The sequence below is a fragment of the Epargyreus clarus genome, unplaced genomic scaffold (assembly GCF_041222505.1).
Source record: "Epargyreus clarus isolate Ecla_fem2 unplaced genomic scaffold, WU_Ecla_fem_2.2 ptg000004l, whole genome shotgun sequence".
NCBI classification, from domain to species: domain Eukaryota; kingdom Metazoa; phylum Arthropoda; class Insecta; order Lepidoptera; family Hesperiidae; genus Epargyreus; species Epargyreus clarus.
The window spans coordinates 4,445,471-4,472,544 of NW_027332212.1; the positions used below are offsets into that span (position 1 = coordinate 4,445,471).

At 34.8% G+C, this 27,074-nt stretch overlaps 1 protein-coding gene across 6 annotated transcripts in view; it reads left to right on the plus strand.

Annotated features, from left to right (window-relative positions):
• The window catches only part of Pgant9 (polypeptide N-acetylgalactosaminyltransferase 9), a 227,913-nt gene that overhangs the window by 41,290 nt on the left and 159,549 nt on the right, over positions 1 to 27,074 (plus strand). For 4 of the 6 annotated variants that reach the window (XM_073092953.1, XM_073092959.1, XM_073092955.1 and 1 more), the window contains exon 2: positions 25,058 to 25,132. The gene's annotated coding sequence lies outside the window, so the exon portion shown is untranslated. The remainder of the gene's footprint in view (positions 1 to 25,057; positions 25,133 to 27,074) is intronic. The other 2 variants (XM_073092954.1, XM_073092957.1) reach the window with 1 other exon arrangement.

The window sequence follows — 27,074 nt, forward strand, 5'->3', positions numbered from 1 at the left end:
CCACTGTCCTTGTGACTTTGATAGTTACTATTGGAGATATTGGGTATTGAAGTGATTCTATGCCAATATTGACTAACTTCATTGATAACTCGTGGATGTGTGTTTGACATTAGTGACAGGACTGGTTTCGAAGCTACACCAATAGTCAAGTAACTTCGTTCTTTTCGTATAATTGCACCACTGTATTCTTCAGTTTCTAATGAAAATAATAATAGTTATTGTAGTGTGTAAGTGTGCCATAAATAATTAATAAGAATAACGTAACTCTTTATCAATGAAAAAAATAAATATAAAATATTTATTTTCGTAGTTATGAAATCTCCTGATTTTGTAACTTTCCTTTTAAGGTTTGTTTGAATGTTTCGTCCATAGTATTTGCAGATATTTGACAAGAACACGGCCGTAATACAGCATTAACTTGATTTCAACTTTTCGGAACCCGGCTAGGTGTAATTTGTTGCGGTTCCTTCGTTTTATGCGAAAAGTTAAAGTATATCATAATTTTATCTACTTAAGGCCATTGAAAGAAACACAGTCTGAACTTGGGCTTCACTTTTCTCTTAACCTAGATGTTTTACTTATTTTGTTGTGTCAAACTAAAGTTCGTGTTTTTACAACGATCTTTAAAAGTTTTTTCAATTTTTTTTAACTAGGAACGTGATAGGAATCCATTAAACAAAACCTGTCCGTACAATTATTTTGTCTCTTCTGCCGTAATTTAAAAATCGTGGTTTTTAAATTTTGATTTTCTGTTTGTCTGTACGACTTATATTCGAATCTAAAGCGATTTGATGAGCATAGTCGCGTGTCGTTTAACTGTACCGTACATATTGTTCCATTCAATCGCACAGTAATGACAGCCTTGTTAGAAATAATGACCGCAGATGTCAATCAACCTTAAATCTATTATTCTTCGAGTGAAATCAACACGAAACCTTTCGTCCCGAATTATCTGTCAGGCAATCATCCCGACTTTCGTTCGACTTTACTTTCGAAAATTCTTTTGATTGGTTCACGGAAGTTCAAGGGTCACGTCTTCATAACAATAGTCTTCTCGCTTCTGGTGGTGACCATTATTGTGTATTGTTTTTGTATTTCACGACACTCCAACGCGATTGTGTTTATCCGTGTTGTCAAACGCTACTTGAAAATAATGAATCAGCTCCATTCATAATGACGTGATCATTCATTGCAAATATCTATACCGCCCGCCTTTATTGAGCGTAGTATCTTATTACTTACGTTTGTATTAATTCGTAGTATTATGAGATATATTTGCACAATTAACTTGACGCTTCTTCCATATTTGTCTCTTCTATTTTCCTTGTACGCTCGACTGTACTTGTTTATTAATTTATTGTATTATTAACCCTTTCATTTCTTGTTTCACCTTCTATTCATAATTTTGTATTTTATTCACGTTTGTCCAAACGTTTGATAAAACCTTGTTCACTGTGCTCGTTAGCTTGTCGTTTTGTATTCTGCTGGTGTCTTCAATTGATAAATGGACACCGAGTGCCCCCGATTCTCTCCTCGTCTGATTGTGTGACGGCTAGAATTACTCTTCGTTGAATTCGAGAGTCCATTCAGTGATAATAATAATACACAGCTATAAAACATTCACAATAGAGTTTTTCGTATTACTTTTGGTTAATGTGCAGCCTTCTATCAGAACACGCATTTCCCTAGCAATGCAATAGATTATGGGTTGATAATGATGATAGTTGTAGTAGTAGCAAAACTTTTGTACTATTTCCTTAAATTTTAGTATCCAAATTATTCTTATTACTTGTGGGCGGCAATGTATTTCAAGCGTAATGTCTATGAATATGTTTCATTCTTTGGCACGCCATAACCCAAACTGTTCGACGGATTTTAACGTATGATTAATCTAAATTGTGGGAGTAACATGTTACGTCGCGTTTAAGTTAATTATTTTTAAGCAGTAGGGTTTTTGTTGTTATAATAATTACTAGTCGTATTTATATTTATGCTCTTATTACTCGATAGAACTAAACGTTTATCTTGTAGCGTTATTATCCAAGATACTCGCACTGCACTATATAATTGGAGTATTAATTTTATTGCGTCTATATACAATTACAAACAGCTTAGGTTTTTACCATCCATACCATGTATCCTGTTTACTCCGTTATTTTATAACAGACAAACATTTACGAAGATACTATGTTGTTTGTTAACTAAACAGCTATGTCAAGACATTTTAATCTTTATTTCCGTTAAACTGCACCGGCTCCTACTTACATATTCTTATCATCACATGAAGTCTCTGCACATAGAATGATAAAAATCTTTCCAACCATAACAATATAGGTATGTAAGAAAGTAACAGTTTACAGATATGAATTTCTGGCTGTTTACTGACTTGAAAAACAGGCTCATGTTAGTATCAGATGGTTGGATGGACTTCGTTTCAAGATCAAGGACTGTGGTTTCTGCGTATTTGAAGTCCAAACTGGTAATTGGGAACAGGAGAAACATTAGTGCCATTATGGTTCGATTAAAATATTTCTTATAGGTACTTTAAAAAAAAATGTTATTCCATTATCTTTCCTTAAATTTAGATTTATATTAATGTGCTCGAACTTAATAAGGTACATATTAAAACAGCTCGCGTACCTAAGTAAAATATACTTAGATGGAAATTCCCACATTGGTCATCAGGTGCAGCAACTTAGCATTGAACAGCATATTGTCCTCAATTTTAATTTTATTCTATTTATTCTAATAAGTCAAATATAAGGTGCTCTTAATAGCATATTGCTATGTCCTTTTTACCTTGAGTACCAATGTTGAATTTTTGAATAAATTATTATCAGCCATAAAAATACAAATGTTTAGGTTTTCTATCTTCGTTTCTCTCTACAACACGTTTGCAGATTTCCATATGTGGGCGACGTTCTCATTTTAAATTTTACATCGCCACTTCATATCTATGCACATTGAACATGGGGGCAATAACAAAAACGTGTGCACCGTTATAGCACCGACGGAATATGTGGAATCCGTACAGCTTTGACCGCGGCACTCGGCCGCACCGTTACGACGCTTGACCATTCGTACTGTATTGTTCTTGAGTTGTGTCGCGTTTGGTACAAGTGATAAGCGGTGATGGTTTTTAGAACAGGCGTTTGTCTGTTTTTTTGGGATGTTTAAGTGCATTTGATTAGCGCAATATGTGGAATCGGTACAGCTTTGAACGCCGTTTGATTTTGTACTCGGCCGGAAAGAATTGAGTTCCTCCCTCGCCTATGTACTGGACTCCAAAACAAAATCGAAAATATTTGAATCAAAGAAGATCGGTTACAGTATTCTTGTTGTGTTTATTAATTCCGTTAGTAAGTAAATGAAGGAAATTGTACCTTACCGAAATGTAAATTTCAGAATCAAATAACGAATTAACTGGTTTTGTGATACATTACACGCTCTTCGCATTCGTTTGGACCATGCAACTTTTATACCATATGTGAATGCAAAATATTACGTTGACACCACAAAAGAAACAGCAGTGCAAAATATTAATGAACAGTTTGTACTCATTACCATCCGGCAATATTTTGTAACATCTTTGTAGTCCTTGAAAGTTTTCAGTTTTTGTTCGCTTAGGGCTGGCTAATGATATAACATTTTTCGAAAATTAAAATACAGCACAAGAATAATGTAACTTTGAAGAGCTACATCTGATTTGTAATTATTTTTTTTGAAATAACAATGCTTCTTAAATCATTCAAAATAGTAGTATTCTATGTTTTGATTGTGGCGGCGCAATTAGCTGAACTATGTCCTTCACAGGTGTGTAAACTGTTGTGTCTTTATTCTATTCCAGAAACAAATACTTGACGTTCCATCTATAAAGAGAAAGTAGCTATGATCTTCGGCAGGACTCCATTATATCCACGATCAATTTCATCTACTATCAGATGAGCTGCATGCGTGATTAAAGTTTCCATTATGTATTCTTGGCTCATAAACAAAATGCAAGTATAATTCGCTCCTACGTAAATCCTTTATTACATTACAAGTTACGCTCCGCTGTGCGGCACGTGTAAGCATATTATTTACCGTTTCTCACACACAAATTACAGCTTTTCGACCTCACAAACGAAACAGAGTAATTTCGTGAAAAGCTATCGCTTTTAATATAAACAGAAGGATATTAAACTTTAATATAGTAATTGTATTTATGTATCATGGAAGGAAATTAGCGTTCTATTGCACTTGGTACAATTATTGTTTTTTTTGTTCCACTGCTGGGGACAAGTCATATCCTACGATTGGGAAGCCAGGATCTTCCACTGCTCTAGTGTTGATTGTACCAAGCTCATATTAGCTATTATAACATTTAAAATGACACTGTTAGTATAGTGGTAAGAGTACCAGTATGAGCCAGGAGCTTCCAACAAATTGCTCTAATGCGGATTATACCAGGATAATATTAGCTATTACAACGATAAATACCACACAAATGGCACTGTTAGTATCGTGGTACGTTAGAATCTCCCTAATAACTGGACGTCGTACGGGGGACGACGCACAATCCCGATAGAAATTCCCGTTCAGAAATAAATGAACTGTCATTCGAAACGAAGCCACTATTTTCGAGTATTCATATTCGAGTGAACCCGTCAATAGGATCTGTTACAATATTTTTTGTCGCCTGTTTCACGGTTGTATTGGTTAGTTTATACACACTGGTATCGAGTGGGCAAACTGAAGCATATCTCTCGAGGCTCGTGAGGATCCTAAGCTAACAATTTAGCCATGTCAGCCCCGCCTCCTATTCCATTGGGACGTGTTTACACATCTGATATGCTTTTTTTCGTCTGTGATTTGGGCAGTATCATTGAGTGAAGTGCTTCTTTTGGATAAGTGAAGGCGATTCTTAATATGTTTATAAATTGAACTTAAGTACGTGTCTGTTATTTTAAAATAACTTCTGGCTCCTTAGCTAGGGGTTCACCAAATATTTTCTGAGTACTTTTTACAAAAAAAATCTATATTAAAATAACCGCTAGAGTTACTTTTGAAACATCTAACTCTTGTTTATTGATTATCTAAAATGCTGGTATAATCGATTTTTCCATCGTCCGGGAAGTTTCAATCTTAAAGACTACTCTACCGACGAATAGACTTGCCTTTGAAGTTTGAAATCTTGTTAAATTCTTACATTCTGACAACGCATTTGATTAAATCATGTACCTGATTACAAAATTATTTTAGGAATCAACCATACAATAAATAAAAATGCCAATTTGGTATACAAATATAGTAATATGAAATCGGCAAATTCTACGGTCGTCAGGCATTGAATTCGATCTCTTTCGAATATGCCTCGCCTGGTTCCACTTCTCCGGCAAATCGAAATTCGCCGCTTCCCAGGATTGTTATTGGACGGAACCCGGACAAATGTTTGCGTCGAGATGAATACCGCTTTCCAGCTTGAGTGTTTAAAGATAGCCTTTCAAAGCCGACTCCTATTGTGTTGACAAGCCAATGGATTGTACCGTCAAGAGTAATCCAATTTGTTCGGTCGACAAACTTTTCGAAAATAAATTTCTTGCAGAATCGAGAAATATATTTTCAGAAAGGTTCAGATTTGTAGTGATTATAAATTTTATTATTCAGATTTGGAAGTTACACTTTAATATATTTGGAAAAGTATGTTATTGTAAAGGATAACGTTGAAATATAAATATGCTCAAGCGGACCCCAATATTATTTAGGGAGTCCAAGATTAGAAGTTGTTAAAGTACCCTAGTTTGTTAGGTAACTTTTGGACCGTTCATAAGTAGGTAGAACATGCATTTTTTTTTCTTTTTATGGTCTTTGTATAGTATCTAGGGCTATATTGCATAGATAATGAATGAGCTACGAATCTTCTAAGCGTTTAGCGTATTAATTTAACTTCGTGGCATAAGTAATTAAGTTGCAAAAGTTTTAGTCCATTTATTCAATTCTTGTCTTTTTCTTTATTATTTTTCTTTTGCAGATAATAGTAGGGATATATAAAGGAAATCCTTTGTTAAGTTTAGAAGCGAAGGCTTAAAATCGAAACATGGCGTGTTTAAAGATATTAGCCGGAGATAGTTTAAAGAACGTGTGTGGAGTAAAGAGATTCCTATCTTCTTTGGAGGTGGTCGGAAAGATCTTTTTATTAAAAAAGAGCCACTTGATCTCTCTGTATACGAAATTACTAAAAATAACCTCGGTATCTGTATTGAAGCGGCACGGTGTATTATAGAGGGTAGTGTACATGTAGGTGACTTACAAGCTTATTAATATATTATTGACTTTGACCTAGATATTGAAACGAGATGATGTATGATTTGTCAATTAACTTATAATGACATTCGATTCGAATTTAGTGGTTAGTATCCATATCTGTGGTCTCAAAATATTATTTTTGATTTAATAAACGATCCGAGTAATTTAGGTCATAGTTTGAGTTTGGTAAACTAGTAAAACCTGTTTAATAGCTTTGGTCTACCTAATATCATTTACAACACGGATAATTGATAAGTTGACACCATGCCAAAAGAAAACAAAAAGGACCAAATGTAACAATCCCTTAGAAATATATTAAAATCAAATAGTTTCAAGTAGGTAATCAGACCTAAAGGTCAAGAGGATACCATCCGTTTCATCGATTATCTTATCAAATTAAACAAACGTACGTATTAGTAAGTGAATTCTAATGAAAAAATCGATAGTCGAACACGATACAGCACTTAAAACATAATTAGTAATGCTTATCAAGATGTTGACGTAACTGATTTTGCGCCTAAGGCGGTACGCAAGGTCGTTGGCATTGACCGCTTCGAATCGCCCGTTGCTCATTACCGTTTACCATTCATAGCTGGCTACGTGTTGGTTTGATCGAAAGAGAAAAACGTATACCTAATTGGTCTTGACTTGTTTTGAAGCTAACGCAAGATGCTATCATTGTCATCAACTTATCTTCATGCGTCTCAGAAGGACAAGGATTAAGGTCATGATGCTGGCTAACGATCGTAATTAACAGTTTGTCTTGTTTGTCAATGTTTTGCTTGCTAAAAATGATCTTTGACAATTTCTGCCTAGTGGAAATTGTGAAATTTACTGGATCTTCGATACACAAAAAATAGATAGATTGATTATTAATAACCGACGTAAGTGCGGGTCAATTAACTTGAATTGATTGTGAGGCGTAACATTACATAAGACATTTCTTTTTCTACTGTGTGCTTTAAACGACATACTTATAAGAAGCAGTTTAGGAGTTTGGAAGAATACTTAAAAATATAATATACAACAGTATGGCCCTGGATAGCAAATTAAGATATAATTAGGGTAATGTTATACAAAACACGTATATTAACTAAAATATAACCAACTATAACTAGGGTAAGAGCTTGTACTTGAGCCCTATTACATGCGCGTTGGTATTCCCGACAAATTATTGTACAGGCCTTGTGCGTGTTTCTAACCACAACCTTCAAAGCGAAACGCAAAAGCTGTTTTGTGGTAGAAATAGGATAGCACGGACAAGAGAAATAACGTTGTACTTTTCGGTGTTAACTTGATAGAGTTTTAATGTTCCTTTTTGACTGTCAATCATTAAGAACTTCAAAATGGGAATATTATCGAAAATTAATAATGACATCGTAAAAATGTATATCGTAGTGAGTAAATTAGTGTCAATAACGAACATATAATAGAAGAAAATTACTATTTAAATTTGTAAAGAAAATAATTTGAAGAAGCTTTTGTAGTCTTTACTAAAATTGTATTTGCTCGTTTCAAAACCACTTAATTTATTTTGGAGATACAAAGTTCAAACAGATTATTGGAACACGAAACATGAACTACACTGTGGTTAATAATCACTTTACCTTTCTCAAAACTGGTTCAGGAATTTCGTACGAATCAAGTGCATGTTGAGAGGGTAATGCGATAGCGCCACTACAAGTAAAGCACACTGGCTCGTGTTACCTGAGTCTAGCTATCAAAAGGACTGGAATTTAACCTCGGTTTACATACCTAATTGTTTCGAGAGTAGTCAAACTTCATGGAACACGTTTTGTAGCCTCAAAAATGTTTTGGTAACGTTTCAAGGGTAAACCGCGCTGCTATACTGGCAATTTTGTACGTATGGATGAAGTGCTTCTAGTTGTTATCGTTCTGAGTGGTATTGATGGAACATTCGTTTATACAGACAAAAGGCAAAAAGCAAAAAGTCTACGATAATTCCTTCTTACAATATACCAAAATGTTTATATTTCTTCAATCTATCCTTAATGCAGTTTTTAATTTTTTTTTTTTATAATATAAGAGTAGCAGACGAGCATGCAGTCCACCTGATGGTAAGTGGCTACTGCCGCCCATGGACATCTGTAATCAACCCCAGATAGGATTAGATATTCCTACCTGAGGTCGGCCACAGATGCGCCGCTACCCCTGAGGACTAAGCTGGAACGCCTCGGAAAAGTCTGTCTCCCTTACCACACCCTTCAAACCGGAACACAGCAGCGCTTAACACTGCTGTTATTAGGTAGAAATAGGTGTGGCGGTGGTGCCGCCGGAGTCGAACCACAAAGGGTTCTACCACCTTTCAAGGTAGAACCCTTTGTGGTTCGACTCCGGCGATTTTAATTTATAAGTGCAACCAATATTATATTTCTAAAAGTCTTAAACTTGCAAGACTTAGCCGTAAATCCATTGCTCGGATATGTACCGTAAGACCAAAATTGCACGTATTTAACAAAGCGATTAGGGGCACATCACAGCGGGAAAGAATGAAATCATTTTGACCTTAGCAAATGACTTCATTTGTACGGATTATTCATACAACGTTCCGGCTAAAAGTTTTTGTGGCCTAAATTCTGATACTTCACAAACGTTTAAGAGAGTAAACTATATAACCACGGCTATTTTTATTTCATTCATCGTTGTTATTATATACTCTATCATTCCCAATTTTAGAAATGTAAATTTTGTTTTATAATATAACACATGTGAGATTGTAGATCTTAAACTACAAACGACACTTACATAAATAATGCGTAACACGAATCTAAATAAAAAGTATTATAATAAAATCATTTGTATTCTCATTCCCGTATCAAATTATTCCTATCTTATATTTCTATTCTATCCTCTATAAAATTACACCATTACTTCATATCTCGACTAATATTACACTCAGAGGTGAGAAATCGTGTTACCCATTCGATATGTACAACTATAACTGTTTAAGTAAATTTGCTGACAGACTAAAAAATACCGTGTAGCAAAGCGCGAGAGGTGTTTTTTATATAACCAGGTAAAAGTTAGTTATGCGGGCGGTCCCAACGCAGCGCCTTGAGGCACGCCGGAACCGGCACAGACGTTCTTAACCTCATGAATGTCAAATTAGTGTGTTTTCTTTTTTACTTTATTTCGAATAGGTAATCTAAAAGTACAAAGCAAAATATTTTAAGTGTTTCAATATAGTAAATTGTACTTTTTGCTACGTTGTTTTAAGTAATATGATGTTTGGTAAATTTTTTCCTTAAAAACGTTTTTCTTTGAAAATAAACTCTTGTATTTTGTACACCAGTTCATTTGTCGTCTTCATAATAAAAATACATCTACTTAATAAAACCAAGCTAATAAAAATGAATATAAAAAATATGCAAATTTTCCTTTCTAATATATTCTGCATAATCGTCTTCAAAGCTAAAGAACTAAAGATCCAAGTCTTGAACACCACACAATAACACTCAATCCCTTACACCGTTACCGTTCAGATTCACATTAGCGTTACATAACGACGATCGAATTGACTCGCTCCGCTAGTACGGTGCCACCGCCACCGGTCGTAATGGGAAACCTGTTAAATATACGTACCGTTAGTGGAGGTCGTCTGATTAGTGGCATCTCCGTAATGTTGCCTTTATTGGATTAGATTGGACGGCCAATGACCTACGAATGGTTTCTATTGATGTAGATAAGTGAAAATCTTTTCTGAAAGGAGATAAAAAGGTTGTAATTCGTGAATTTAGGTTTAATTGTGAATACGTGGTGTAAATGACCGCTGTAGCCATTTTTGCATCAGTTGAAGATTTTGGATTACTATGTACTCAAAAAGGAATGGTAACTATAGTTCTGTATGGTAATAGTACGGAATTGAAATAGTGTATCCTCGTACTAAATAAAGTTAGTTAAATTGTAGGAGTTACGCGTATTTATAGCTTATTGTCACTCAGTCTGAATAAATATTCTAGGTAGGCTATAAAGAATACGGATGTTTTTCATACCTTATATGTTCTAAGCAATAACTTTTCAAGCTCTGCTTATAATAATGTAATAAATAGACGCTTACGCAATCCGCCGTTGAATCTTCCTTGTGTTTGTTTTTCTTCAATGCCATTCCTAGCGATTCCCGCTTTCCAAAGGATTTCAATTGTGCCGTAAACTTTGCGGTGTTCTAAAACTATCTAATATTGACTCAACTGTTCAGGAGGTTCAAATATTTATGTTACATTCAATAAACATAGTTACAGATACTTCTTTATTTATTTATACTATTGCATCTTTTGTTGCATTATTATTATCTTCGACACTGTTATTATGGAAATTTGTACTATCAGTAAATTAACTAAATAAATAATTTGTCAATTTACATTTAGTCACATAATATTTAGTTGGTTTTGCCTACTGGGTGAAACGCGTTTAAATAATAATTTTGCCAATTAAGAAATGTTCAACTATGAAGTACGTACTAGAATATATTTTTAATTTTATTAAATTAAAGGACAATGTGTTAATACCACTTTGTAATACGTTTTTTTTTATTAACGTCTAATTTTTTATTCAACATCCAGTTAAACCATTGATACTTCGAAAATATGAACTATAAGATGTCTGTGCACACATACAATGTTTAATATACATCTTGTAATTTCTATTTTATATGTATATCTTGATAGTATATCCCATTTTATAGTGTACCTATTTGTAACTGAAATGATAATAATGTATTTATTTCCTTAATTATACTTGCAATAAAGTACCTAATGGGCAGCAATAAATAATCCTTTAGAAGTAGAAATAGCTGTTTTCAATGTATGTGTGTAACATCACAATATTTCCCTCGATTCATCTATTAGACTCTTTAATATATCATCTACATTCAGTCATTATGATTCTAGATTAGATGCGTTATAGTTTTCTATGCTCTATCAAATTGGGTAAATGTACGGCAAATCGAGATGTTCTTATTGTGGTTGAATTATGACGAATACGTTCATTGTTAGATTCGACCTGTTGTTCAGCGAAATCACCGTGCCTATTACGTAATAATATGCCATTGTTGTCTTTATAATATGTTGCTAACGTAAGTGTTTTTGCTTCTGTGAATTAGACGTTTGTTTATATAAATAAGTGTCCTAATTTATGATAATGGTATGTATGGAATGCAGTGTTTATTAACGTTTCTATTCCAACCTGTTCTAATGCGTATCGTTTTTGTATATACGAGTATTTTAATAGATCTTTACTTGTACCATCTTTTTCTTTTATGATCAATTATCTTCATACACGCTTTTATTTTTACGTTAATGTTTGATTTGGCGATGGATGCAAATGGCTTTTACGATGTTTCAAAAAGCGATGTTTATCTCTTGTTAAACGTTATCATATTTGCATAAAATATAACATGACTTGATCTTTTATGAAGTAAATTGGTGCTGTTTAGTTAATAATTTCAAGGTGAAGTCTACTTGTAACTTAATGGCGTCTTCAATTAATGTTTCAAATGATACCCATGTACTTCTCATAAATTCTCGTTAACTGTCTCTGATTGCCTAAGCTGGGTAATAGAGCTATGAGCATAACCATAAATAACGTACGAATACTCATACATTTAAATGATCACACGTGACCGACAAGTTGAAGTGCCGGAATTAAAATGACACCTTTTTCGTGTACTTAATTAATTTTAAGAAAACATTTTTTTTATTGGCTCATTAAATAACCATGACACTCAATCACCCACACAACTATGCGAATAATAATCACATAATAGTGTACACGTTATGCAAATGAACTCCGGAGCTGTAATTATTTTGCGGTTGTGACCAAAAGATAATGGCGTTTCGTCCTACGGGCCAAACATATGTAAGATCCGATGTCGTGTCGTGCCACTATGCCACATCGTGTCAGGATAGGTTGTTGTTGTCGTGGAAATCTTTGGCATGTCTTGTCATCGTGGTGTCGTACCACGAGCAATAAAATCGTGACCTGAAAGTATCAACACTATCGTTTTGCTGTCCACTAGTTGAATTAGATAGATTTATCATTTCCATCATTTACGATGTAAGGTAATAGATGAACCTAGTACTATTTATACATACTTGACAACGGCAAATGGTCTACCGTGATTCCTCTTCCAAATCGGTACCATAATAGAGTCCCAATATAGTACCGACATCATTTTCTTCACAATTTACAACGGCATTATATTGACGGGTCAGTATGTTGCATCCTATTACGATGACATATCTTCATTCTTAGAGAAAAATGTTGTAGTTTACTCCTAAACGACATCGTGTCGTGACACGATATTAGGTCGTGCTAAAGAATCTTTATTTTGAGCAAGTACAGTTTGAGGTATTAATATTTTTGATGGAACGTATTTATTTACGGCTCATAAATATTCAAGATAATTGAAAGACTGAATTTTCGAAAATATTTAAATTACTTCTATCGTATTAAATTTTACATATATCTGGTTACACACAAACATATGAATTTCGTCTGACTTACATATGAGGCGACCATCTTAGTCTTCACGGGTAGCCATGCGACTATGATTAGGACTCCTATTTTATATCGAGTTTGTTATATATGGGCAGCAGTGACTACTTACGATGGACTTCATGTTTGCGACTTCAATCTTTAAAAATATCTGGAAAATGTAACGTATAAATGCTAAAGTCGTGATACTATAACACAACACTAAATCATGACTCTAAATCAGATATGTCCAAAGTTCACGTAGTTCAGATAACCCCATTATGCACAAAATAGTATGTGTATGCAAATGTGTCTGAAGCTGTAAATGCAATAATTTTGCGGTGACCGAAATATAATAACGTTGCGTCCTACCTGGTGTACACTTCACATCGCTTCGTGTATATCTTAACGCAGTTATGGAGGTATTTCATTATACTGTTCACCTGCATTGAAACTTGGACGTGTTGTTGTCGTACTGTTGGACACGGAACTTCCCTCAGAATGAGAAGAGTTCTTAGACCAAAAAAGCTTTCAAATTACATATATTTCAGAGCTGTTTTTTTCAGAATTCTTAAATGGCTTTTATCATATTTTTCACCGCTGGTAAAGCGCATTCTTGTCATCGACACTTTACTGCTCCACTGCTAGGAACAGGCCTCCCTCGTAATGGGTAAAGTTCATTGTCCACATCCCTTACAAGTGCAGCGTAGTAGACTCCATACCTGTGAGACTTTTTTTACACAACTTACCGTCTTTCTTCACCGTTAAAAACAAGGGGTAATTAATTTCTAATACGCTATGTGCGTTTAAAAATTTTGAACAAACAGAGGTGTGTGTGTATGAAAAACGTATTATTAGCAAGGCATATTATTATGATAATTATTAATTACGAAAAAAAGATGCATGTCTGAAGTGAGGGGCCGAATTTTTAAATAGGTTTTGAAACTTGTGTAACACTAAATACATGTGAGATTCTATTGTTTGTGAGATCGATCTACGTTTACCGGGATGTTTCGTACATCGTTCCGGCGTAAAGTTTTTGTGACCTTAATTCTGACGCCTCGGACGTGAATTGTTATGATGAAACTTTTTTGTTTTAAATTATTGTATGCTGTTATGTTCCACTTGCCGGCTCTTTCCACATAACTTGCGAATGAGAAGAATCCTTTTCATCATCGTGCTTTTCAATGAGTGTCATACCTATAGGTAAGTGATGTTCTAAATTGTTTATAAGTCTTGTTACTTACCTAAGTGCCAAGACTTATAAACACGTCACATTAAGCCATTGATATACCTATATCGATGGCTTAACGTGACATCGAAAACGCGAATGAAAATTAGCTACTAGTGGTCATCCATCCAAGTTCCGAACGCGCCCTATGTTGCTTAACTTTGTCTATCGGATATGATCTTTCGAGCTGTGGCGTTATGGAGGCTTAATATACAATATAGTCTTTGTGTGACTACTGCAATAAGCATCATTATCAACTAAATGATTCTGATTATGCAGGAGTACTAGATTTCAAACACTTGAGGACATTACGAAACATTCTCAGTTTCATATAGACGTCCTTTGACATTCTCCTTAATTGTAAAAGTTGATAATTAATCATATACAACTTGTTACTCTAAAGTAATGTTGGCATGACAAAAGCCCAGTGTGTAAGTTGCCTAAGCATAGCCGAAACATAAACTGGCCGTTATTTTAACGGTGAGCTGCCAAACTTGTGTAATGAGTACAGTGCACGCGGCGACGTTACTCTGTTCTTTAGTTTTGGTAATTCATTACAAAAGACAAATTGTTATTTGTGTTAATAACAAATATTGTACGTTCGTTTCATGAAATGTTTATATTGTATGAAATAATTATATTGCATGAATTGATTGCTATTGACAGGAAACTAATCTGTTGCGTTTATAAATAGCACGTTTTCTCGTGTTTGTTTGTGTGCTTATGCCTCAAGAATCACCAATCAGATTATCAGTATGGAAATATGTTATCTGGCCTGGTTTTAGTATAAGTTTTTTTTATAATATAGGAGTAGCAGTCCACCTGATGGTTAGTGGCTACTGTTGCCCTTGGACATCTGTAATTAACCCCAGACAGGATTATATATTCCTAAGCTGGAACCTTTCCGAAAAGTATGTCTCCCTTACCACACCCTTCAAACGAGAACACAGGAGTGCTTAAAACTGCTATTATAAGGCAGAAATATGTGTGGCGATGGTGCCGCCGGAGTCGAACTACAAAGGGTTCAACCTAAAAGGGTACCTTCAAATAAGTATATTTGATATGCAGGAGTGTGTTATCAGCAACTAGTATTTCAGCAGTTCTTGTCGAAAGAAAAATCGGACCGAGATGCGGGGTGTTAAAAGTGCCGGTAATATAACTTATAGTGGCGCTCCGGGTTGCCAGTTGGATGAAGAAAAAGAAGGTGGAGAAAATTAGCAATATGTCCACGCAAGCCGAGCTGCTTATGTCACTCCCATAATGAAGACGAGTCCGACATCTCCTGTGTTAAAATCAGTCAAGCCCTTTGGGGTTGCATACCTAAGAATAAGACATACATACGTTTGGTAAACGTTACCCACTGAAGAACGGTAAAAAGCAATATGGAAGCTAGATGTTTAGTCAATATACTTTCGGAAATTTTGCGTCGCAATTTTTTTTGCATTTCTTGCCTGATATTTAAGCGCTGCATATTTTTTGCCATTATTTTAAAGCGAACCTTACCACAACGTTATATAAACATTTCTTCGACGTTTAAAAATTCGTGTACGATTTCAGTATTTGTGTAGATGCTGTAAATACGTACGGAGAATTAAAAATAGGGTATATTATAAAAAAGTAGAGAGATTTTATTTCAAGCTGAAATTCTCAGTGCATTTTTGGATTAAACTCACGCTCAGATGGTATTTGAGGCAAACAGGGCTACATTTCAGTGATGGTAAAAACATTTTATTAGGGACTGATACTCGGTGTAATTTAAAAACAAAAGAAGTAGCAACCTTGTCACCTTTGACGACAAATATGGAAAAGCTCGGATAAGTATTTTACTCGCTCTCTTCAAACCACAACACAGCAGCGATTAACGCTGCTGTAAGTAGACAAAAATAGGTACCACACCTTTACCATATAAACACCAATGCAACACTATTGTAATAGGGCACAAATAAATGTGCCAGTGATAATACGGCCGAATCAAGAAGGACTGTATAATCTATAAATCCTAGGCATATGTAGTATACTACCTATATTCTATTCTATAGGTGTTGGTAACTCTTCCCCACTCTACCCAGGAAACAAACACTTACTGTGCGGATCTGTTGACATTTGCTCGGCGTGGCTCTCGCTATACGATAACGATATAGCTACCAATACACTTGCTGTGTACGAGAAAAAGTTACTTGATATTTCGTGCACGTACCTACTGAAAATTTTAGGGTTTTTCTGAGATGAGTAATTGGTTAAAGGGAGAATTACTTAACGTTATTTTGCTACCTATAAATGGCATTTTGTTCTGTTTTTTAATCAGTAGAGTGATAAAGAGTTAAATTATGAACGCCAATTCATTTCTTTTTGTTACTTGTAAATATGAGCTAGTTGCTACAAATCATATGAAAAAAGTCATAATTCTCTGCCGTGATGCAGAGTTATGTCGATGCCATTATAATACTCGTATTATATCATCCATCCTCTCCCTTAAACATCCACATCCACACACACATGCATATATACATACAAGCACACAAACCCACTCACGCACGCTTGCACTACGATATAAACACATTCAAGCTGTAACCATATTATTAATATTGTTTTTATACATGTGTCCAGTATACGAATTTGTATTATCTCAGAACTAAGTATTTAATTGAACTTGACTTTAGTAGGACACGATATGATACCACGTGACACAAACCGAGAGGACCCAAGTGGTCTGAGAATACCACTCCATATAGTGTTGTGCTTCTGATTAGTTAAAGTGTCACCTGAACAAGATTCACCTTTGATAAACTTAACCTCTTCAATAAGAGGTTATATGAAATTACCGTCGTAATATGCGATAGTGTTGTGAATACGTGAAGTGGCTCTGTTTCAGTACTCGTAATATACAATTGTAGTACTAATGTTTCTATAATAATGTTATTTAGCTTTGACAAAATTTTCAAAAAGGAAGGTATCTAGTTCAGGAGCTTTCAACATTACCTCTTACGTATATTGATATTCAGTCATGTAGGTACAATCACTCAGGAAAATGCAGTAAGTCAAGTTTGTAATTGAGGACGAATATGTAGATAGGACATATTAAAGAATAATCAAAATAGGTTTAATTTATTATTAGACAATAAACCTCAAAAACCACATTGTATTAAATTTATTTACTAATAATCAGGTTCATCTAACCATAAATAAAAAAAAAACCAAAACATATAGGTAACTAACACGTAAACTATATAAAACACCCAGCAAAAAATGTTACGTGTAACATGATAGATTAGTAAAACTGAACTGAACTAAAAGGAATTAGACTCTTAAATTAACTAAAAGTAAAAGGGCGAGTCAAAATTCACTCCAAACGTATAATGACGTCTATCAAACAGCTATGTCGGTCCCTAAATTGAAACATGTGGGAGGCACTGTATAATAAGGATATTTTCAATTCTGAATAACGTTTAGAATATTTTCAAGTACCGAGAATCTCTTGTGGGCGTTTATTAATATTTTTGTCCTTTAATTATGCCTAAATTTATTTATAGCTGATTAGGGGCCGAATATTCTAAATGAAGAAGTCAATTTAAGTACATTCATACTCCTATATTATAAACCTATTCTCTGGAATTGTGAGACACATAACATAAATCACCATGTAATATAATTATATTGTAAGTAAAATTAAAAAAAAAATCTGTTCCTGTGGATGCAATGAGCGTGTAATGAAATTCAGGACTTGCAGCGCCGCAAGATACAATCTAGAAAATAAATTTTATAGTAGGTACTATCAACAAAATTAATTTATCTAAAACGTGTAATCCTCTCCGTAAACCTAGACGAAATGTGACAAAAAATGTCTTCACAGTTTACGAACGCGACAGTACCGCACTACACAGGCGGCTACATTTCATTACGTTAAGCCGGCGACACAATCTCGCCGCGAGTGCCCCGTCGAGCGAACATCGTCACTTTCACCTCGCTGCGACCTTTGACTCGTCGGGGGGTGCCCCCAATCGATCGTTAGTGTGCCGTGAGCTTTATTGTCCAGTCGTGTGTAGTGTAGGTGATCAGGTGTTGGGGTGTTCAGCAGCTTTTTAAATGGCGTGTCGTTCGAGACGGGGCTCTAACGAATTTGCCTTCGGTATGGTTCGCGCTGCTGTGTGATACAAACAATATGTGTATGTCATATATGTGTGTAATATATTATAATTGTGTGTTATTTATACAAACAATTGCCCCAGTAATGCATACACAAAGTCACAGAGTCATTGGTTGTAGGTTAACATTTTTTTATAAAATTGGAATTTCGTACATAGTCAATTTCATATAGACTAGAAGTCCTAACTGATAACAATCATACATACATTGCTATTTCCGAGATGAACAAGATGTAAGTACCTAAGGCCTCCAAAAAGGGAAATTTCCTTATAACATTACAAACCAGAACTACGGCAACATGGGAGGAACGGTGAATAAAATTGTATCCCATGTTGCTATCTCTGTTTAATTAAAAGTAGACCTCTCATATTACTAACACACTATAACTCTTTGGCTGCATCGGGGATTATTTTTTTATAAAAAATATATTTTTAAAAACAATTCAAACAGTTCATGTGTGCCGAAAATAGTTTTATTGTAATTTAAGAGAGTGCATCTCTGAAGTACAACTGTATACAGATATACACTGATCTATATACCTATGTATATGTCATGTAAAATTTATTGATGTGATGGTGAATTGCGATATTTAGGATGTAGTATGTGGGATGTGCACAATTTTTGACTTAACGATTGTCCTTGCGAGGTTATTGGGGCACCGAACTGTAAGATACAGGGTGAGACTAATTTATTTAGTTAACAAAATCATCACACATATTATGTTTAAATTATGTGGATTCTTCTACTTACGTACTGCTAGCACAAATATGTTTAACATGTACTTGACAAAATTACGTTTCATTTAATGGTTATAAATCTTAATTACATTTATGGAATTAACAGTTATACATTATATACCGTTTAGTTTATCCTGTCAAATTTCAATCATTCTTTTTTTTGTTTTTCTTCCAGAATCCTATATATGGATCTCCATCCATATGTAGGATTCTTTAAGAAACTACTTCTCCAAGTAGACTATCTCTCTATATCTTAATTGATACATATGACCTATTCTCCTACGACAGTTTCACGTATTCATTATTGAACTTTACATATAATTACGTCACAAAAATTAAAAATCATCTTTAAACCAGAGCAACCTGTACGCTCTTACTGGTGTAGCACTGTAATAAAGTACCTCATGTACACATGCCGACGGTGGCGACCCGTGAAATCGCGCTCAGTTTTGCTGACACGGCGATATATGGACGCCCATTCATGTCCAACGTCGTGTGTACTCCCCTTAAGCTTTGAGCGCAATGTGTCAGCGTCGTGTTCAGACCTATATGTATGGGTCGCCTGGATTTTGAATGTTTTGTTTTTGTTTAGAAATATCCGTGTCAAATTCAGATTATCTTTCTTGATATTTTCTTTATAACATATGTATTTATTGAGCCTCTCTATCAATTTATACTTGGTCAATCAAAAGGTTATTATTTAACAATTTATTCAATTGTCAAATTTCAATTTGTTAGTCAGTAAAAATAGGATAGATTGATTATTAATAATGGATTTTAGTGGTCCATGGGCTAGTCAAAGGTGATAGGATACTTCGTGAATAGCCCGTTGCGGTACTTCCAAAACAAACCAGAACCACAAACTCAATTTTATTTTGTGCCAAACCTAAAACTATTATAATTCAGGAATATGTGTTGTACATTTGTGGAATCTTATTTGATATATGATGCAAGTGAAAGTTATTACGAGACACTTCATTTAAGTCCCTGGGGGTAACAATGCATCCGTGGCAGCCATCAGATAAGTTAGTATGTGCGATTATACAGTTAAAACCCTTGTTTCAATAATAAATTGTTGTTGATATAAATACTTGAAATCTGCATTCTAAACAATAAGTGTAAATTTACTCTACATTATACATTTTTATAAATGAAAACCGCCAACCAAGTTCAAGGTTTAAGTTGAATACGAGGTCGGTTTGAGTAAATCTAGATTTTGTTGAAACTGCAAAATATATATTATAATGCCTGCAGTAGTATATTATTGCCACTGACCCATTTGTACTTGAACTGTAGAGTGGGAAAATTTATTATGAGCTAGTCTTCCGTTTTCGTTTATTCTAGGTAGGTTGCGACTTTATGTTATAGTATTTAGGACATAACTAGCTGTGCCCCGCGGTTTCACCTGCGTGAAAAGAAATACCGCGGGCGAAATCGCGGGGCATAGCTAGTTCTGAAATATAAGTAGCCTAAGTTACTCCTTACGTCAGCTACCTGCCAATAAAGGCCCGACAAAATCGGTTCAGCCATTTCAGAGACTAGTCAGAACAAACAGACAGACAAAAATTGTAAAAAATGTTATTTTGGTGTATGTACCGTATTTAGGTATATACATATGCACGTAGCAAAAAACGGTTATTTCAATATTAAAAACAGACACTCCAATTTTATTTATATGTATAGATTTATTATTTGAATATGTTATAAATTACTTTAAAGTAAATAAAGCGTTTATTCCCTTCACTTGTGAACTTTCGTTTAACGTCTACTACTAGATTACTATTTAACAATTTATTTATTTGATTAATTAAAATATAACCATATATATTTTGGTGTATATCCATTGTTCTGAGGCAGGTTAAATCAATTAAAATGATAAAAAATCGACCAAAAATTTGGTTATAGAAAATAACCAAAGAGGCTTGGGGCTAATTAAATACACATATTTGTTTTTTAAATATACCTGTTTTGGAGAGACCTATCGGCTTCATTTCTGTCTGTTTTAAACATTTGTTTGTGCTATTGTCAAGGCAAATAAATGTTTACAAACATTAAACAAACTGATGAGTAATGAAAATCGGAACTCGACTACGATCTGTTACACTGTATTTTTGAAGGCTACACCTATTTCTGCCTAATAACATCGGTGTTTGGCGCTGCTGTGTTCCGTTTTGAAGGGTGTGGTAAGGGAGACATACTTTTCCGAGGCGTTCCAGCTTAGTCCTCAGGGGTAGCGGCGCATCTGTGGCCGACCACAGGTAGGAATATCTAATCCCATCTGGAGTTGATTACAGATATCCATGGGCGGGAGAAGCCACTTACCATCAGGTGGATTGCATGCTCGTCTGCTACTCCTATATTATATAAAAAAGAAAAGACAGCAAAGTAAATGTAAAAGAAAATTTACTGTACCTACTGTAAATCTAAAAAAATGTATAGTGAAAACTATCTTAGCAATTCTAAGAATTTAATCGGAAATACTTCGGAAATACTTTGTAGAGAAATACATAGGATGTGTCTTTTGTCCACCTACGTTATTGGTACGCGTGACCTACTTGATTCCACACTTGACCTATATGTAACCACCCGAGTCCGTATACCTTTTAGTTTGACCGCATTCACGTGGACAGTGGCTAGGGTCGCGATTAAGGGAGCTAGTAGGTTACGTCAATTTAGATTAAAAAAATAAAGATAAAGTTTTACAGAACTTTGCAATGAAATCACTTGTGCAAGTAGTACCTTGTACATTTAGGGGTAGGAAGTTGTCAACTTTTATGTGATATCTAAATATACGAAAAAAGTCAAGCCTACTCAATTACTTACCGGATCTTCTCGGTTGAGGCCGTGTTCCTATTCGGTAAAAAATAGTAAAAATGTAGTTGTCAATTTGTAAGTGCCTCAATGATTACGTATCACATGTGTACACTTATATTTTTTTTTCTTTCGTTTATAAGAGGTTTATCGTACAAGTACAAGTACTTAAGAATTTATCCGTAAACGCAATAAGCATGACGCTTTGCGCAGTCTTGCTATACTTATTATGCAAATACTTTAGTTCCTTTTAATAATTAATACGAGGCTCAGTCTGACTTTTTTGTCTGAGAGTTTTTGTGTTTACATGACGGTTGATCTTGTTCGCGTTTTATAGAAACTAGTATGTTGATGAGACGAGGAAGTGTTTTATGTTTTTAATTTAGATATGTAAGTTTTTAATATTTCGTGAAAGTTTTTTATGGCAATATGATATACGACGTAACACAGATTCACATAATAATTTAATTTTATTTATCGCTAGTTTCAATAAGGAAGCTATACGTATTGCGTTCCTTATATTTATGTTTTAGTCTGCATTTCTTGATTACCGAGTTTTGTCCATACGTAATTACCCAATTTGGTAATCCCTATATTTCAATAATTAAGAAAAACCTTTCTTTATGAGCATCAATAATCTTTTTTCATCTTAATAGTAAATTAATGTATTACTAGTACTTTTTTTTTTTTTTTTTGACGAGGGGGAACCCTTCAAAAGGTACCCTATGCCGTGGGAGCGACACGGGGTTATGTGGGATTCTTACCGCACTAAAACCCCCCCGGTGGCCGTCCTCGGCGCTGCGTAGAGGACTCCGGGATCTCCAACGGAACGCAACCGGAGTCCACTTGGCGCGTTGCCCCGTCGGGCTCCGCCCAGGTGAGCTTGAAACTCACCACACCATCTGGTGTTCACGACGGTATGCGACCACACATACCGCCGTCCATCCCGGGGTTGCTGGCCGGGCGGTTCGAGCTCCCACTCTTGCCGTCCGCAACCCCGGAAGCCCCCTTTTAGTCGCCTCTTACGACAGGCAGGGGATACCGTAGCCCTATTCTGGTCCCGGAACTACAGGGACAGTATTACTAGTACTGCAATAATTATAAGTATTGTTTAATTTAGCGACAGAAGTTCAGCGGAAATGACTATAAATTCGGTAAAAAAATCGGTAAACACGTCTTTAGACAGGTTGTTTTAACGGTAAGAAAAAACCGTAAACAGAGGAGAATGGCCTAAAATCCGAACACGCAATGCGTGTTCATAATGTAAGCAATATTTTTTCTTACATACGCAATAAATCGCTGGGGCCGTGTGATCACGTAGGTATAACTAGTTTCTTTGAGGATTGTAAACAAAAATGACGGCAATTTGGAAGGTGGCAGAATGGTTTCTAACTAATTACAGTGATATGAAGCTCTGCTTTGTTCTGGTGTGAAGGGAGGGAGACAATTTTTCTAGGCATTCCAACTTAGTCCTCTGGTGTAACGGTGCATCTGTGGCCGATCTCATGTAGGAATTTAATCTTATGTGGGGTTGATTATAGATGTCCATAGGCTGCAGTATCAGGTGGAATGTATGCTCGTCTGCTACTCCTATATTAGAAAAAAATGTGAGCGAGAAGCAAATGCAGAAGCAGTCATTTGTGATTACATTTTCTATTGAGACAAGTATTATGTATAGTAGAGACTTAGAGAGCTATTTCGAGACGCCTCCCAAAATTATGTAAGTGTATTCGTTTACACCTATTTGTTGTGTGACTTTAAGTGTGTGTGATATGTAGAAATACTGTTATGTTATTTGTTATATGTTGATTAACTTTTTGTACTATATTTCCTGTTATATCTTCAGATATGTCATCGATGTGTGAAACTACAAAACAGGAAGTGATACGATAAATTAATTTAATTAGTATTTCGCTTCAAACAAAAAAATATTCAAGTTAAGATAAGTGATTTATTTTGTGGATGTGATTAACCGTGATAAATAATAAAATCGGAGTTACAAAAAAAAACAAAATACCTACGATTACAAACCTGCTACGAACATGTTTAATAATGTATATTTTCATGTGCAGTGCTTACGTGTGTAGATCCCTTGTAGGAAACTTGAGCATGAAAAATAAAAATATACACAAACTATACCATCACAAAATTTTAATTGAAGTCTTTATTGAAACGTCTTATACATATTTGTTCTTTTAAATCCCTATTTAAACAATTAATTAATTATAAGCATTCTTAATATTTTTTTGTGTACCAAAATTCGTTTGACAGTTTTACTATGCAATGATTGGAAAATTCCGAGCTTTGTTACCCAAAAAAAAATTGATATAGCATGATTTTTACCAACACGCGTAAATAGTTTTATTTAACTGTAACCATCGAGCAGAGTTCAAGATGAAAGCCAACGACAAAGAGACGTCAATTTTGAAGCTTAATTTGATTAGTCGTTACAGTGATGGCGGCAAAAGTTAATTGTTCATTTGTAAATGCATTTCAAATGGCTTGGAGTGGTACGAATTCCCACAAATTGAACGTAATTATTCCCGGTTATTAACCGCACTCCAATTAGTTATAACGTGGAGTTTCTTGGGGATTTCGTAGGACCTATTGTTTTGGAAGCTTTCGATGGATTTTGGTTTGAAGGAACGGAGGAAAATTTAAGGGCATTTAAGTACTTTAAAAGTGTTTAGGGCTGATGACTATTAACATTTATATGAATGAGATGGGTTTTAGTGAAATTGAAATAGTAAATTAGCATGAATCACCTGATGAGGTGTGGTCACTGTCTCACATGGACGTATGTAATCAACTCTAACTTGGTTTGAGTTCGGCCATTAATGTGTTGCTGGTGCTAAAGATAAAGGAATGTAATATAAGAAGTAAATAAGAAGTAAATTAAAGGTGGTAGAACCCTTTGTGGTTCAACTCCGGCGGCACCACCGCCACACCTATTTCTACCTAATAACAGCAGTGTTAGGCGCTGCTGTGTTCCGGTTTGAAGGGTGTGGTAAGGGAGACAAACTTTTCCGAGGCGTTCCAGCTTAGTCCTCAGGGGTAGCGGCGTATCTGTGGCCGACCTCAGGTAGGAATATCTAATCCTATCTGGGGTTGATTACAGATGTCCATGGGCGGCAGTAGCCACATCAGGTGGACTGCATGCTCGTCTGCTATTCTTATATTATAAAAAAAAAAAAAAATATCTTTGGTTTACCTAACAACCACAAATACTTTTATATAGAACCATTTAAAACTACTATTGAAAAATTGAACTACGATAAATGTTAAATTTTAATGCTGTTAAATCTTTAATTTAGTAATGTTATGTGAAAAAATGTAACTTCATTTGTTTTTTCTTTAGTTTCAGATACTACAAAACGCGTCTTCAAGTGTCGAGCATTGAGGAAGAGACGGCCTATCACAACATATCATACAGGTAAGGGATTTACGTTTATCTTTCCTTCAAATTTAATACACTCGTAGAGTTTTATACATTTTATATGGGTTATTATGATAATTTAGATAATAAACGAGAAGGTTAGGCCTTATTTTATCAACGATTTTAAAGAACGCTGAATGAAAATGTTTGTAGGTGTTTTATTTAATATAATATAGTTACTGATTAGTTGCTTAATAAGGTTAATAAAATACCCGAAAATGGTGACTTTCAAAAGTTTTTCCAAATTTGTTAGTAACTTTTTTTCCAAAGTTGTAGTATCAGCTACATTTACTTGAAACTAACCAAAATCGATACTAATTAATTAATTATCTACTGCCAACTGTATTTGCGTTGAAAACATTCCGTAAAAAACCTATTTTGCGAATGACGAAATTCAAAGTACTGTTTTGAAATCATGGTAAAAATACGCTATTCCCCGAGGATGGGCTTTGTAATTGGACATTGAAGTTATTGCATCCAACATGTACCTATTATGTTGTGTGTTGCGTGATTTCGTAAATGCCTCTGGGAACTAGACTATTTTGATGATCCAAAGTACGTTTTTTAGGTTTATATCTGATACATTTTATTTATATTAAAATCAATACTATTAATGTAACAAAAGTGTTAAGTAATCAGTAAATGAATCAAATAGGTTTTCTATTAATTAAAGACATCGAATCCATTAAAGTGAACGAGGCATCGAATATCCAGTAGCGGTCCAATACAAAATAGCCGTTGATGATGAAAACATTATGGCTTTGACTTATCTTACGATATGCAATAGAACATTATATAGAAATCGTATTGATCTAAAGGTCGTAGATATCAACAAAGAAACAGTCTTGTAGATTGAACGGGCATGACAAGGAAGCTCAAAGCAATCAAATAACGAAGCGGCGCACAATAGACGTGAACGATATCTCGCCGGCCATCATTAGTGGAACGGATTCCATCCATTAGGGAGATATCTTGTCTCCATTGTGGTGTGTTATAAAATATATTGTACTGGGTGCAATTGTGAACGGCTCCAGTGAACAGGTCGATGGAAAGAAATACAATGTCAAGAATGATCAAATGGATGAAATGTAACATTTGTTGATGATTGAGATTTTGTTCGCATTTTCAATCCTAAGTTTGTGAAAGAATTTGTCATTTCATTTAAAGGGTCGGATCGGGTAGACAGCAGCCAATTAGTTGTTAGTACTGCAAGAAAATAGATAGAAAGCAATACTTAGTAGATAGAATTTAATTGCCTTGAACTGTCCCTAGATGCTATGTTCGGAACCTTCACTAGGTTATTATATTAAGCATTTAGATTTTAATGGCATGATTGCTATTTTTTTAAATGTTATAATGAGAAAATAAATTAAAATTTTGATTTTAATTTATTTTGTCTTTGGACAAACCCCTTAAATATCATTGCTTACGTCACAAATTAGATGTAATTATCAGAAGAGCTGCGGACATCGATATAAAATAAACTAAGGTCTGCATGCTGATAGGCTATAAAGGCGCTTGTGACTTTTACTGCCGCCTGTAAACAACGGGAGGCTGATAGACTCGCTGTGAAGGGGGCTTATATTGTTTGCTATAAACAAGCACCGTTACTCATATTTATAAAAAAGATTATGAAGGCAAGGGATTTACGAGTGGACTTTTAATTAATGACCGAATAATCTATCTAAAAGTACGTAAATATTTGAAATAGTTGTACCTGGACGAGATAATTCCTTATCGGAAATATAGCTACGGTTTGGATATTACTTTAGTCCAGAAATCTCACCCGAAAAACTGAACAATGCTACTGGATCTCATATTTGATCATCCGTTTCGAATGTGCTTTGTATAAATAACACAATAATATTAGAGAAGTTTCCACTAAAATTACGTTTTCCAGTACGGTTGAGCGATTGTAAATTAATTTTAATACATTAAC